Raw genomic sequence first — 13,926 nt, forward strand, 5'->3', positions numbered from 1 at the left:
AACTTTAATAATGGAAAAATCTGATTTCCTGACTCATAGTTTAGCAAATAGATTTATGCAAATCTGATGAAGTTAGTTTCTGTGTGGAAAGCAAATGTCTTTCTGGACTGTGCACAACACAGATCCCTATATTCCTTTTTGGTCATTCCCTGAGTGATATCTTATGGTTACAGGGAGCTATAGTTCATTTATGGTGAGCCTTATGTATCTCTGGGCTAAAATTTACTGAAGAGAAGGTGTAATATCTCTTCTACTTTGGTATCTGTAGTTGCTTCCATCGTGCATAACATGGGGATAATTCATTAATACACAAAATAAATATTTGTGTCATAGATTTCTCTTTGCCAGGGCATGGCAGAGATGCTATGGGTACCACAATGAACAAATTGTCAACATTCTTGAGCTTTTGTTCCAGTGGATGGAGACAGGTAACAAAGAGATAAATACAAAACACATATAGTATATTTGAAAGTGGTAAGTGCTATGAAGGAAAACAAAGCATCATAAGTATATAAAAAATATCAGAACATGGAGGTTGTAATGTATAAAGGGTTCCCAGAGAAGGCCTAGCTGAAAAGGTGCTATGAACTGAAATGTGGCCCCCCTACCAAATTCGTAAGTTGAACCTCTAAACCCAATGTAACTGTATGTGGAAATAAGACCTATAATGAGGTAATTAAACTTAAATAAGGTCATAAGGGTGGGACTGTAATCCAAGAAAATTGATGTCCTTATAAGAAGAGCGAGACACCAGATCTCTGTCTGTCCATGTGAACACAGAGGAAAGACCATGTGAGGACACAGCAAGAAGGCTGCCATCTGCAAGCCTGGAAGAGAGACCTCTCCAGAAACCAACCCTGCTGTCACTTTGATTTTGGACTTCCAGCGTCCAGAACTATAAGAAAATAAGTTTCTATTGTTGAAGCCACCAGTCCATGGTATTCTGTTGTGCAGCCCAAAACAACCGAGAGGGAAAGAATATTTGCATAGAGAATGGAAGATGTGAAAGTGTGGGACCACGTCAAGTGGACAACAAGCGGAGAGGCCTCCTATGCAGAGGCAGAAACAAATGTAAGGCTCTGGATCTCAGTGTACGATGGTAGGTAATTAAAATAAAATTATCTCTCATTCTCAGAATCTCCTATTAAGAAGAGGAGGCTCCTATACAAGGTAAGATAATGAACTTGTAAGGCTTTCTGTTTATCAAGGTTCTTGCATGAGTGATGAGATCAGCTATTTTTGAAGACCCAACTTGACAAAAAGTGTAACTTTTTCAGTAAATGATTTAAATTATTTATTTTTCCTTTGCCCATGTCCTTAGACTTCTAAGAAAAAGTAGGATTATTTATTCACCAAGCAAGATAATAAAGGGTCTTATGTATTAATCACTTTATCTCAGGCTTTGCTAGATCTAAAGCCACCTATGAGAACTAAGAAGGTGGTTTTCTCATTTTCAGATAAGGAAAGTAAGAGTCAAAGTTAATTAAGTCAGCTGAAAGAACCCACTTTCTCCAAAGGTGCTGCCCTTTTAAACTATGCAGTTTTAGGTAAATTTCAGTGTGCGTGGACTGCTCCAGTCTTCTTTGTTGTGAATAGCTGTACTTTTTTTTTTCTTTTTTCTTTTTTATTATTATACTTTAAGTTCTAGGGTACATGTGCATAACATGCAGGTTTGTTACCTAAGTATACTTGTGCCATGTTGCTGTGCTGCACCCATCAACTCGTCAGCACCCATCAACTCGTCATTTACATCAGGTATAACTCCCAATGCAATCCCTCCCCCCTCCCCCCTCCCCATGATAGGCCCCGGTGTGTGATGTTCCCCTTCCCGAGTCCAAGTGATCTGATTGTTCAGTTCCCACCTATGAGTGAGAACATGCGGTGTTTGGTTTTCTGTTCTTGTGATAGTTTGCTAAGAATGATGGTTTCCAGCTGCATCCATGTCCCTACAAAGGACACAAACTCATCCTTTTTTATGGCTGCATAGTATTCCATGGTGTATATGTGCCACATTTTCTTAATCCAGTCTGTCACTGATGGACATTTGGGTTGATTCCAAGTCTTTGCTATTGTGAATAGTGCCTCAATAAACATACGTGTGCATGTGTCTTTATAGCAGCATGATTTATAATCCTTTGGGTATATACCTAGCAATGGGATGGCTGGGTCATATGGTACATCTAGTTCTAGATCCTTGAGGAATCGCCATACTGTTTTCCGTAATGGTTGAACTAGTTTACAATCCCACCAACAGTGTAAAAGTGTTCCTATTTCTCCACATCCTCTCCAGCACCTGTTGTTTCCCCATTCTGTCACTCAGGCCGGAATGCAGTAGTGTATCATGGCTCACTGCAACCTCAAACTCCAGGGCACAATTGATCCTCTCACCACAACCTCCAGAGTTGCTGTGATTATAGGCATGAGCCACTGCACCTGGCTAGCTGTAAATTTTAAGAAAACTGTCAGTAGAGATATGTTTTTGTTTAGTGGAGTATTTTGTTACTTTTTTTCAAAACTTCTGAACACTGTATACACCACTTGACCTGTACTTGACAATTAAAAATGCAAAGGCTTAAAAAATCCAAAAAACATAAATTCAAGGTTTACCTTTCAATAAACTCTAAAAGCATCCGCTCTGAATACTCACTTGCCATATTTAAGTACCATGGGGAAGAGAGAAACCAGTAAGCATACAATAACTGTATACTGAACCAGGAAGAAACTTCTTCTGGCTGGCTATACATCTACCTTTCTGTATATAGCCTGACAGAATACTAGAGTTGAAAGAACACAGACCATAGGACCAGAAAGTCTTGTTTGAATTCAGATTTTGACATTTACAAACAATGTAATCTGGGTTACTTAACCCATCTGACCGTCCAAGCTTACCTATAAGATGGAATTACGGTAACCTGCAAGATTGTTGTGAGGGTAGAATACATATATACTGCTTAGCATAATGTTTGTTGTTTGTTATGATCACAATATATGATCTCTAGTATTCAAAGAGTCATATTCTTCCTAACAGAGTCTTCAAAGCCTGCATTTTGAAATTGGAAATGAACTCTTGATAAACACCATTGTTCCCTTAGTATTACCCTAACGTTAGGATATATCATCATTTCCACTTAATAAAGGAAGAAATTGAGACAAATGAAAGCTAAATGTTCTTCCCAGTTTGTGCATTTTCTAGTAATGTTATTGTTGAGGTCCTCAGCCTATATAATTTTATTCAGATTGCTAATGGTTCTGAAACTTCAAAGTGCATTGAAATGGATGCTGAATTCTGGCCCTCACCCTTGAGGTTTTATGTTGGATCACTCTAAGTGATTCTAATCAGAAAGTTCTAATCAGAAAGCAACAAACACATTGTACCAGAATCTTTCTCTATATGAACTATTAATTTACCACTTAATATTGGAAGGCTGAAAATCATTGGCTACCTAGCCTTCAAATTTCACAACAGTTATCTGTAAGAGTAAATATTAGAAAAATTGGCAAATATTTAACAAAAGAGAACTGATTATATAAATTGGTCTAGCCATGTGGGAATAATATGCAATCACCATATATAATATTGAGAAAAATAACCAATGATATGATATGTAATTTGTACTATGTTGAGTGAAAAATAGCACTTAAAATGTTATGTAAAAATGACCTGTTTATTTATTCTCTTTTTTGAGACAAACTCTCCCTCTGTCACCCAGGATAGAGTGCAGTGGTGAGATCTGGGCTCACTACAACCTCCACCTCCCATCAAGCAATTCTCATGCTTCAGCCTCCCAAGTAACTGGGATTACAGGCGCCCACCACCATGCCTGGCTAATTTTTGTATTTTTAGTAGAGTCAGGGTTTCACCATGTTGGCCGGGCTGGTCTCAAATTCCTGACCCCAGGTGATCCTCCTGCCTCAGCCTCCCAAAAGTGTGGGATTGCAGGCATAAGCCATGACACCCAGCCAATTGTTATTGCTGAGAAAACAACTCTACATCAAAAAAGAGAATATATATAATTGCAAGTGACTATTAATGTTTAATTCTAGGTGTGAAGATTGTGAGTAATTTTATTTATCTTTTCTGAATTCTTCAACATTTCTTCTCTGAATATGTGTGACTTCTGTTATCAGATTTCTATGGCTATTAAAAGTAATAGCAACTTTTAAGTATTGGAAAAGCAACTATGCAACTTCACAAAGCCATTCTAGGTAATATTAAAAATTATATTCATAGAATATTAGGTAGTTAAGTTAGTTTTAAATGTTTATTTTTCTCATAGTTGAATATGCTACTTTATATTAGAGAAATTAATTAGTTGAATATTATCTATCATATAAAATAATACTGTCTTACAGCATGCTAAATGATAAGTGATAGGATTAAACAATAAGATAGTACATTGATACAGGGTGTTTATTACATTTCTGCTGCCACCCAGTGGCTGCTCCATCTGTTTTATATATATTGCTCATCTAGCTAATTGTCCAGTAAAGTTGCTCACAAAGAGCTCTCTTGTAGGTAGAATCAATTTGCTCTGAAGCAGCAGTGATTTTGCAGGTCTAGGAATGACCAGTTAAAGCGTGTCAAGTCAGAGAGAAATCTTTCCACAGAACAACACTAAGATGTTTTGGGCCCACATGACTAATCTGCTAACGGACATTATTTGTTCCACAGATTCTAGAATCTTTTTCTTGCTATAACAGGGTCCTTCTTAAGCTAATTTTTCATAAGTCCTGTGCAAAGGACAGTTGCCCCACAGTAGCAATCGCTAACACCTGCTTGCCGAATTAGATCCAATCACCTTTAACTCAGAGAAGACAAAAGCTGTGGATGAAGCCAAATTATAATAGTTGGACATCCCTCCGGACCAGCAAGAGAGGACAGCCAGCTGCAGTTCATCAGGAGCACAGCCACACAAAGTCTTTCAGGTCTTCTAATAGCTGAGGCAAGGCCCCCAGAGTTTGATTTAAATGAAAATATATAAAACCATGAAGGAAAAATAAGAAAATACGTATCTGAACAAGTTCCAATTCTAAGAAATTCTCCAATTTACTAAGATATTTTAGAAAACAAACCACATCTAGAAAACCAAATGAGAAATACAAAGATTAGCTATGTAAGTCAATGTTTGCATAGATTTGCAAAAGCCTTGACATAAGAATGAAGAAATACACACCCAAATATCATCAGTGGTGGTGGCATATGTGTGGGATAGACAGGAAAACTACCTTCCTGCTCCTCTCTAGTTTTTGAATTGTTACAGAGCATACACAACAATAAATATAATATTTAAAGCCTATGAAATATGTATTGTGAGATAGAAGGAAAAGATAATTAAGCACTGGGCTAGTGGCTCCTTTTTGCATTCCTTTGGGTAGAAGGTAAAATCCCAACGACCTGGAATAGTCTTCAGGCCTCTATAGGGGACAGTTTTCCAAAAGAAGACATGAATTTCAGAAGGGATGAAGATTGAGATTCCTCAACACAAAACAAGACAATTTGAGGCCCAAAGAGCAACCAGGTCAGACAAATGTAAAACAGAGACATCTTTTGCTTGAAAATACAACTCACAAAGTTGAAGCCAATCTTAAATCAAAATTTTGAAAAGCCACTGTCAAAAGGTAATTTTGGAGCTAAAGAAAATGAATACAAAAGCACTAGCATGAAACAATAGCAAATTTCAAATTCTGATTAAGCCATGGTTGTCTACTATGGTTGTTCTGAATACAGAAGACTGGAAGACCCTTCAGTAATTGTGAAAATCACACTCATGAATGTTGCCTTATAGGTTATTAATTCTAAACTAGGGAAGCAGGCTTTGGAGGATTTGAAGGTAGGGCAAAGAAAGGTCAGTTATAAAGACTTGGATCTCAGGATCATTCATTTCTGCAGAGATCTTTCTTTGGGACCAGCCTGTCATTTTAAGGTCATAGGGATAGGCATAATTTTCACTTTTTTGTGAAAAAACACTTTTTGTTTTTCCTTTGGTCACAGGGCTCTTACCTTTGTGTCACCCTTTTGGTATGGCTTGCTGTGTCAGATTTTGACTTTGGAAGATTGTTACCCTAATGGCAAATTGAGATCTGTCATTTATTTCTATCTCCTTAGAGAATTAGTGCCTTATAAACCTGAAAAGAATAAATTCTTGGTTGCACTCTATTAATTTAGAAACATAGTGATTTATATTGTGTTAAGAATGTGTAAAATGACTTGATGCATGTTTGTTCTAATTATGCTTCTGAACTCTTATTAAAATCAATCAAAATTTTTCTTTGTAGTTTCAAAACAATAACAGTTGATATACATTTCTATTACTGATGAAACTGTAAATATTGAGTAACCAAGACAGGAAATACATTAAGACCCATTAAAGTATTTGTTTCTATGTCTTTATAAGATTAAGTGCCTGCTGACCACTGGTATACAGTAGGCTTCCCCATTCACTTCTCTCTCTTTCACTTTCCCTGCTTCATTTTTCTCTGTAAAATTTTAACTGTTAAATACAAAGCTTGAAGAGTGACTTGGACAAATATTAAAACACAGTAATCATTTAAACAGCATAGATACGATACTTTTTTATTTTTCAAATCTCAAAGTCAGCATAATAAGTGATTGTTTCACTTTTTCTTAAGAAAGAAAAGGAGGAAAGAAGTGTTATTTTCCAATACAAATTATCTTCAAACAGTAGTGAAATCCATTTGTAATGTATCCATATTACTATTATTTAATTTATATTGTGATATTCTTAAAAATATTTTTATTTAACTTTGTAAACAAATTCAAGTGTTAGCTCATTAAACTTTTGTATCTTATGTTTCCATTTTTAGTTCTTATTCGGTAATTATATATCTTATACTGTAATCAATTTTGTTAGTCTGGAACAAAGATTCTCAAGTATTAGTGTGCCAATAATTCATACAGATACTTGTCAAAAATGTAGATTCTGGGTATCCGCCATCAGAATTGGTATATGAGAATGGGACCCAAGAATCTACATATGTAATAGGCAACTCAGGTGGTTCTGATATACATAGTCTAGAGATTTAAAGTATGTGATTGTCATCTGTCATTACAGTATCCTTACATGTAATATAACTGTAATAATCCCTTAAGAACTTAATATATCCTGGAGAGGAGTGGACAGTGAAAGCCCTATTATGAATGCCTCTAGAGAGGTGACCTTACATTGAGAAGAAGAATTTATTCATTTTGTGGGAAAAAGATATGAGCTGGGACTCAGTAAACACATAAAATGAGCTCAGCATCCAGTATAGCACAAAGGCAAATGCTATTTCTCCTTTCCTTTGCCTTTTTAATTTAGTGTCAGCTCCAGGGTTTCTATTTCTTCCATTTTACCTTTTACATTTATTTGACTGTTTTCCACATAGGCTATTTGAGTAGGGGGATAAAAGCAAGTTTTTGACAAATTAAAATCCACTCCATGAATTTTAATGTACTTACTAATTATACTTTATTAGCCTTTTCACTAAAGAGCATTTCACTTGAAAAGAAAATGTGTCCTGCTGGTTAAAATGAAGGCTTTTTGCTTTAATTTATTTTCTAACTTGTTATCAGCCCTTATGCTGAATAAACTAGAGTTATGTAATTATTTATTTCTTCTTGCAAAAACCAGAAGGGTACATTTCTTGAAGGAAATTTCCATCACTGAACAAGTATATATTATTCTAAATATCTTGTAGCGTACTTGTTATATATACGTGAAATCAGATATTACAAATTTAATATGGAGTTAACTTTATTGCATTTCATTCATAGGATTAATCTATTTATATTCTTAATGTTCTTAAAGTAACTTCTGAATTTTCACACAGTTGATCACTAAAGATTTTGGCTAATCGTGTAACACTTGCCTTCATGAATATTTTGCTAATGTACAATTTTACAGTATTAAGTTTCTCTTCTGTAGCTTTCCTAATCATGCTGTGGAAATAAGTACTTGTGGTTAGAATTTTAAAAGAGGATACTTCAGATATTGGATAAATAACTACTGCAATGTTAAAATGTGACTGTTGTAAAGTGAACTAATTACATTTTTTACCCTCTAGATTATCAAATAGTAATAAACCATAAAACATTAGATGACAGGTGAGGCCTTTAAGCTTTTGATCCACATCAACCAAAAGACCTTGGACAAAGCTCATGAAAGACACAGTAATATTTTTTTAATGTAGATAATTGAGTTTACTGTGTTCTCTTTTATTTCCTGAGTGTGGATCTTTCAATCATTACAGAAGTGAATTTGACTCATTTTTTTCACTATACATCTTACGTATTCTATGTCCATAATATGGTTCTGTCTGTACCATCCTCCTGAAATATACTGCCTGGGTTTCTCAGATCACCTGAAATTTACTCTTTAACATATTTAAATGGATCTGTGATAAGTATAATGTAGCTTCTTTGAAAGAAAGACTGTTTTATTTTTGGTTAACTTCCTATGGTGCTTTGTACAGGTAAAGTTTAAATAATCTGGACTTTACAGTCTGGGATCAGAGGTTCAAGTAAGAGCTCTACCATTAGCAGCTTTGTGATTCTTAAGTCTCTGATTCTTAATTTCCTTGGTTAATTTGCACATACTCCATCTAAAAGTGTAAATAAAATGCTTCCTTATGTTCTAGCTAAAGCTCACTAACATGAGGGAAATTCAAAAATTAAATTTAGCCAAGTCTGGTAACCTCAGTCTGATCCAATAACTGTTACTTTTAAAGTAACACCCATATATATATATAAAAACTGTTCTCTATATATAGTAATATAATCTATATGTAATGTATAATATAAACTGGTCTAATAGATATTATATTCTAATATATGTTAGAACAGTTTATATTATATATAATACATATTAGAATATAATATCTATTAGACCAGTTTATATTATATGTATCTAATATATATATAAGATACATATATATTAACACAGTTTTAGATTTAAGTAAAATTGAAGAGATAATACAAAGAGCTCCCATATGTAGTTTTCTCTGTCATTAACAAATTGCATTAGTATGGTATATTTAGTATAATTAATGAAACAATATCGATGCATTATTTTTAATTAAAGTCCCTATTTTATTCAGATTTACTTAGTGTCACCTAATGTCTTTTTCTGTTCCAGGATCCCATCTGGGATATTACATTACTTTAGTAATCATATCTTCATAGGCTCCTGTTGCCTGTGGAGTTTCCAAGACTTTCTAGTTATTGATGACTATAAGTTTTGAGGAGTACTTTTGAGGTATCTTCTCAGATGCATCTTTATTGGAATTTATCTGATGTCTTTTTCATGATTAGACTGCAGATATGGGGCTTTGGGAGGAAGGGAGATAAAGTGAAATCCTCATCACGTCAACATGATTTGTCACTGCTGATACTGACATGGATTACCTGACTGAAGTGGTATTTATTAACAACAGGTTTCTCTACTGCAAAGTTACTCCTTTTTCCCCATTCCATCCTGTACTCTTTGAAAGGAGTATCACTAGACACATTCCACATTAAAGAGTGGGAATGTGCACTCCCTCTCCGTAATAGTTTCTTAGGGCCACTGTAACATATTTCCACAAACTTTGTGGTTAAATGACAGAAATATATTTTCTCACAGTTCTGTAGACCAGAAGTCTGGAATTAAGGGGTCAGTAGAATCATGCTCAGAAAGTTCTAGGGAGAATCCATTTTTGTGTCTTCCACCTTCTGGTAGCTTCAGGCATTCCTTGGCTTGTTGCTGCAAAACTCTCTCTGCTGTTTTCAAAAGGCCCCTGTCAGTCTTTCCCTCTTCTTATAAGAACACTTGCTACTGGATTTGGGCCCACTTGGATAACCCAGGATGATTGCATGTTAAGATCCTTAACATCACTGCATCTGCAAAGACCCTTTTTCAAAATAAAGTCAAATTAACAGGTTCCAGGTAGACGTATCTTTTGGAGAGCCACGCTTCAATTCACTATATGTTCCTTGAGAACAGGGTATCTACATAAATTATTTCAAGACAGATTGCTTATCTTCCCCCTCATTTATTGATATGTTTATTCAGTAATTCATTTATACCAGTATGGACTCATGGATATTTATCTTGTATTTTAAAGTATAATCCGATACTTCATTTTCTTGCTCAAATTGTTCTGCTTTTGGCCATTGGGATCTCCTTCAGTTAGCTCTTGTGTTTCTTTGGAATATCCACATCAATGTAGAGTGTTTGGGCAATTTTTAATTTCTTTTTTTTTTTTTTTTTGGTCTTTAAAAAAATTTTTTAACACTTAATTTTCTGTAATAGCAACACAGGATACTCGAGGTTCCTAGTGTATAATTCGAAGACTTTCTAGTTATTGATGACTAATTTTTGAGGAGTTACTTTTGAGGTATTTTCACAGATGCATCTTGTTCATCTTGTATAATTTCTGCCCTGGTTTTAAAATCAGCTGTTTATCCAAGGAGCCCTATTATTTTTAATTGGAAAATGGTATTAGAAACCAATGGTATTAGAAATCAACATCTGGGTACTAGATGGGTTTCTTGTTGTTGAGTTGTCCTTCTTGGCCTTTTCAGTTGAGAGAATAAGGCAGTATATGTGGGTCTACTTATCTATGTTTACACACCTGTTTATATAAGTAAGCATCTATGTCTCTAGGAAGTTAAACATGAATTCATAATGTCTTCAACTCTGATCCATTACTATATAGAGGTCATCCACCTGTCCTTACCTTGCTTATCTCCAAATTCCCACTCCATAGTGAGAAAGCTTGCTTCCACCATCCACCATCCATTTATTTAATTGTTCAAGATCAGTATAAATGTGTAGCAATATCAGAAGGTCAACCTATACCACAATGGGAAATAATTTGTATCAACTATGGTACAGTACTAACGTGGAGTTCCTCTTGCTTTTAGTTTAATGAATTTCAGCCACTCCCAAAGTTACTGAAGTCAGCACATATTCCCACAACTCCCATCATTGAGATTATTTATAAATTTATATACAGATAGGTTCTCTTGATATGTCTGTATTCCACCCTGCAATCTCCTGGCCTCCTAAACAATTGTTTTTAAATTTGCCTATATTAATGTTATCCTCTGTGCTGGAAAGTTCTTTGGGTTTTGACAAATACATAATGTCGTGTAACTACCATTATGGTATTATACAGAATAATTTCACTCCTCTAAATACATCCCGTACTTTACCTATTCGATCCTTCCTTCTCTCCCCAAGCTCCTGGTGACTGCCAACGTGTTTACTGTCTCCAGAGTCTTTCCTTTTTCCAGATGTTGTATAATTGAAATAATAGAGTATGTAGACTTTCCAGAATGGCTTCTTTCACTTAGCTAGATACAGGGTCATCCATGTCTTCACTTAGCTTTGTAGCTCATTTATTTTTATCATTCAATAATATTCCATTGTTTGGAAGTACTACAGTCTATCAGTTTATCTACTGAAGATCATCTTGGGTGATTCAAGTTTTGGTAATTATGAATAAAGCTGCTATAAACATTCATGTTCAGGTTTTTTTGTAGGCCTAAATTTAAAATCAATTAGGTAAATACCTTGGGGCCTGATTATTGGGTTGTATGGTAAGACTGTGTTTAGCTTTATAAAAACTGCCAAACTGTATTCCAAGACAACTGTGACATTTTGCATTACCACTTGCAGAATGAGAATTCTTGTTGCTCTCCATCCTCACCAGTATTTAGCATAAAGTTGAGCCATTCTAACATTTGTAGTGGTATCTTATTGTTCTTTAAATTTGTAATTCTCTTATGACATTTTCTGTTGAGTATATTTTCCTGTGCTGCTTTGTGATTTGTATATTTCTTTGGCAAGTCCTTTATCTTTGGCCCATTTTTAAATTGAGTTGTTTGTTTTTTTATTGTTGAGGTTTGAAAGTTGTTTGTATATTTTGTAAAAGGTGAAAGATTTCTATTATCTGAAGAGAAACCAGGGTTGCTTGTATATTTTGGATATATATACTTTATCAAATTTGTATTTTGCAAATATTTTCTCCAAAACCATCACCTGTATTTTAATTATCTTATAGTGCATTTTTACAAGGTAGAAAATTTTGATTTTAATAAAGTTTAACATTTTTTTACTTTCATGGACTATGTTACTGATGTTGTATCTGAAAACTTATATGCAAACCAAAGGTCACATAGATTTTCTTTTAAGTTTTTTTCTGGAAGTTTTATACTTTTATATTTTACATTTAGGCTTTGATTAATTTTAAGTTAATTTTTGTGAAAGAAATGGAGTCTATATCTAGTTTATTTTTGTACATGAACATCCAGTTGTTACAGTGCCACTGTCCTTTCTCTATTGACTTTCCTTTGCTCCTTTGTTGAAGACCATTGAAGATATTTGTGTTGGTAAATTTCTGGGCTCTTTATTTTGTTCTACTGATCAATGTGTCTCTTATTTTGCCAATACCATGCTGCCTTGATTGCTGCAATTTTACAGACAGTCTTAAAGTCAGGTCATATCAGTCCTGTAATTTTGTTCTTCTTCCTCGGTGTTGTGTTGTTTCTTCAGGTTTTTTGTTTTGTTTTGTATTATTTTTTTGCCTTCCCATATAAACTTTAGAATTAGTTTGTCAATAGCTACAAAATAGTATGCTAAAATATTGACTGGGCTTGCGTTGACTCTATAAATGAAGTTAAGAATTGATAACAATATTGAAACTTCTAATCCATGAACATGGGATAGCTCCATTTATGTAGTTTTTTATTTTTTAGAAGTCAGAGTTGTACAGTTATCTGCATATAGATAACGCTCATATTTTCTTAGATTTATACTTAAGTATTTCACTTTTTGTTCCTATTATGAATGATTTTTGTGTTTTTAATTTTTTAATTCTACATTTCAGTTGCTCATTGATGGTATATAAGAAAGCAGTCGGCTTTGTATGGTGACCTTGTATGCTAACTATGATATAGTTGTAGGTTTTTTTGTAGAATTTTCTTTTTAATAAAATTGAGGAAGTTGCCCCTTATTCCTGGTTTTCTTGAGTGTTTGTATTGTGAATATGTACTGGATTTTGTTAAGTGCTTTTTATGTATTAATGTGATTGTATGCTTTTTTTTTTCCTTTAGCCTACTGATATGATGGATTATATTAATTAATTTTTAAATGTTGAACCAGACTTGTGTACCTGGGATAAATGCCACTTGATCTCTATGCATAGTTCTTTTTACATACTGTTGGATTAAATTTGCCATCATTTTCTTAAGGAACTTCCCATTTATGTTCATGAGAGATATTCATCTATAGTTTTCTTCTAATACTGTATTTATCTGATTTTGGTATTAGAATAATTCTGGGCTCATGAAATGAGAAAGTGTTTCCTCTGCTTTTATTTTCTGACAGATATTGTAGGGAATGGGAATTACTTCTTTAAGTGATTGGTAGAATTTAGCAGTAAAATCATCTGGGGCCTCATAATTTCTCTTTTAGATTCAAGTTCTAGTGATTCAATTTCAGGTAATAGGAAGTGAGATAGAAAGGACTTTAAACTGAGATTTTATGTTAGCCTGGCTAGGCGTTGGGTTGAGCTTAATGTTTTCTAGAGTTATGGTGACTAGATGCTTAATATTTCCCTAAACTACAGTCCTTATTTTCTTTTTTCTTATGGTCTTTGGGTTTCCCTAAGAACTTTTTAAACACAGTCTGTGCTTCAACTCTAAACCACTGTTTTTATACTGCAGCCTTGTTTATGTGGTGGTAAGAAGTCATGGAGAGGAAACATTCTATAATCTTATAATTAAAATCTCATTTTTTCTTGGGCCTGAGTCCCTGGACTATAACTTCTTAAGTGTTTCATAATTTTTTTTTTCTTCCCCACTGCTTAGGTGAGACAGGAATTAGGTGGGTAGCATTGTTTAATTGTCCTCCTGTTTCCTAGGTAAGATAAGGCTCTGGTAAA

Source organism: Papio anubis, chromosome 19 (genome assembly GCF_008728515.1).
Source record: "Papio anubis isolate 15944 chromosome 19, Panubis1.0, whole genome shotgun sequence".
In the NCBI taxonomy this organism is placed as follows: domain Eukaryota; kingdom Metazoa; phylum Chordata; class Mammalia; order Primates; family Cercopithecidae; genus Papio; species Papio anubis.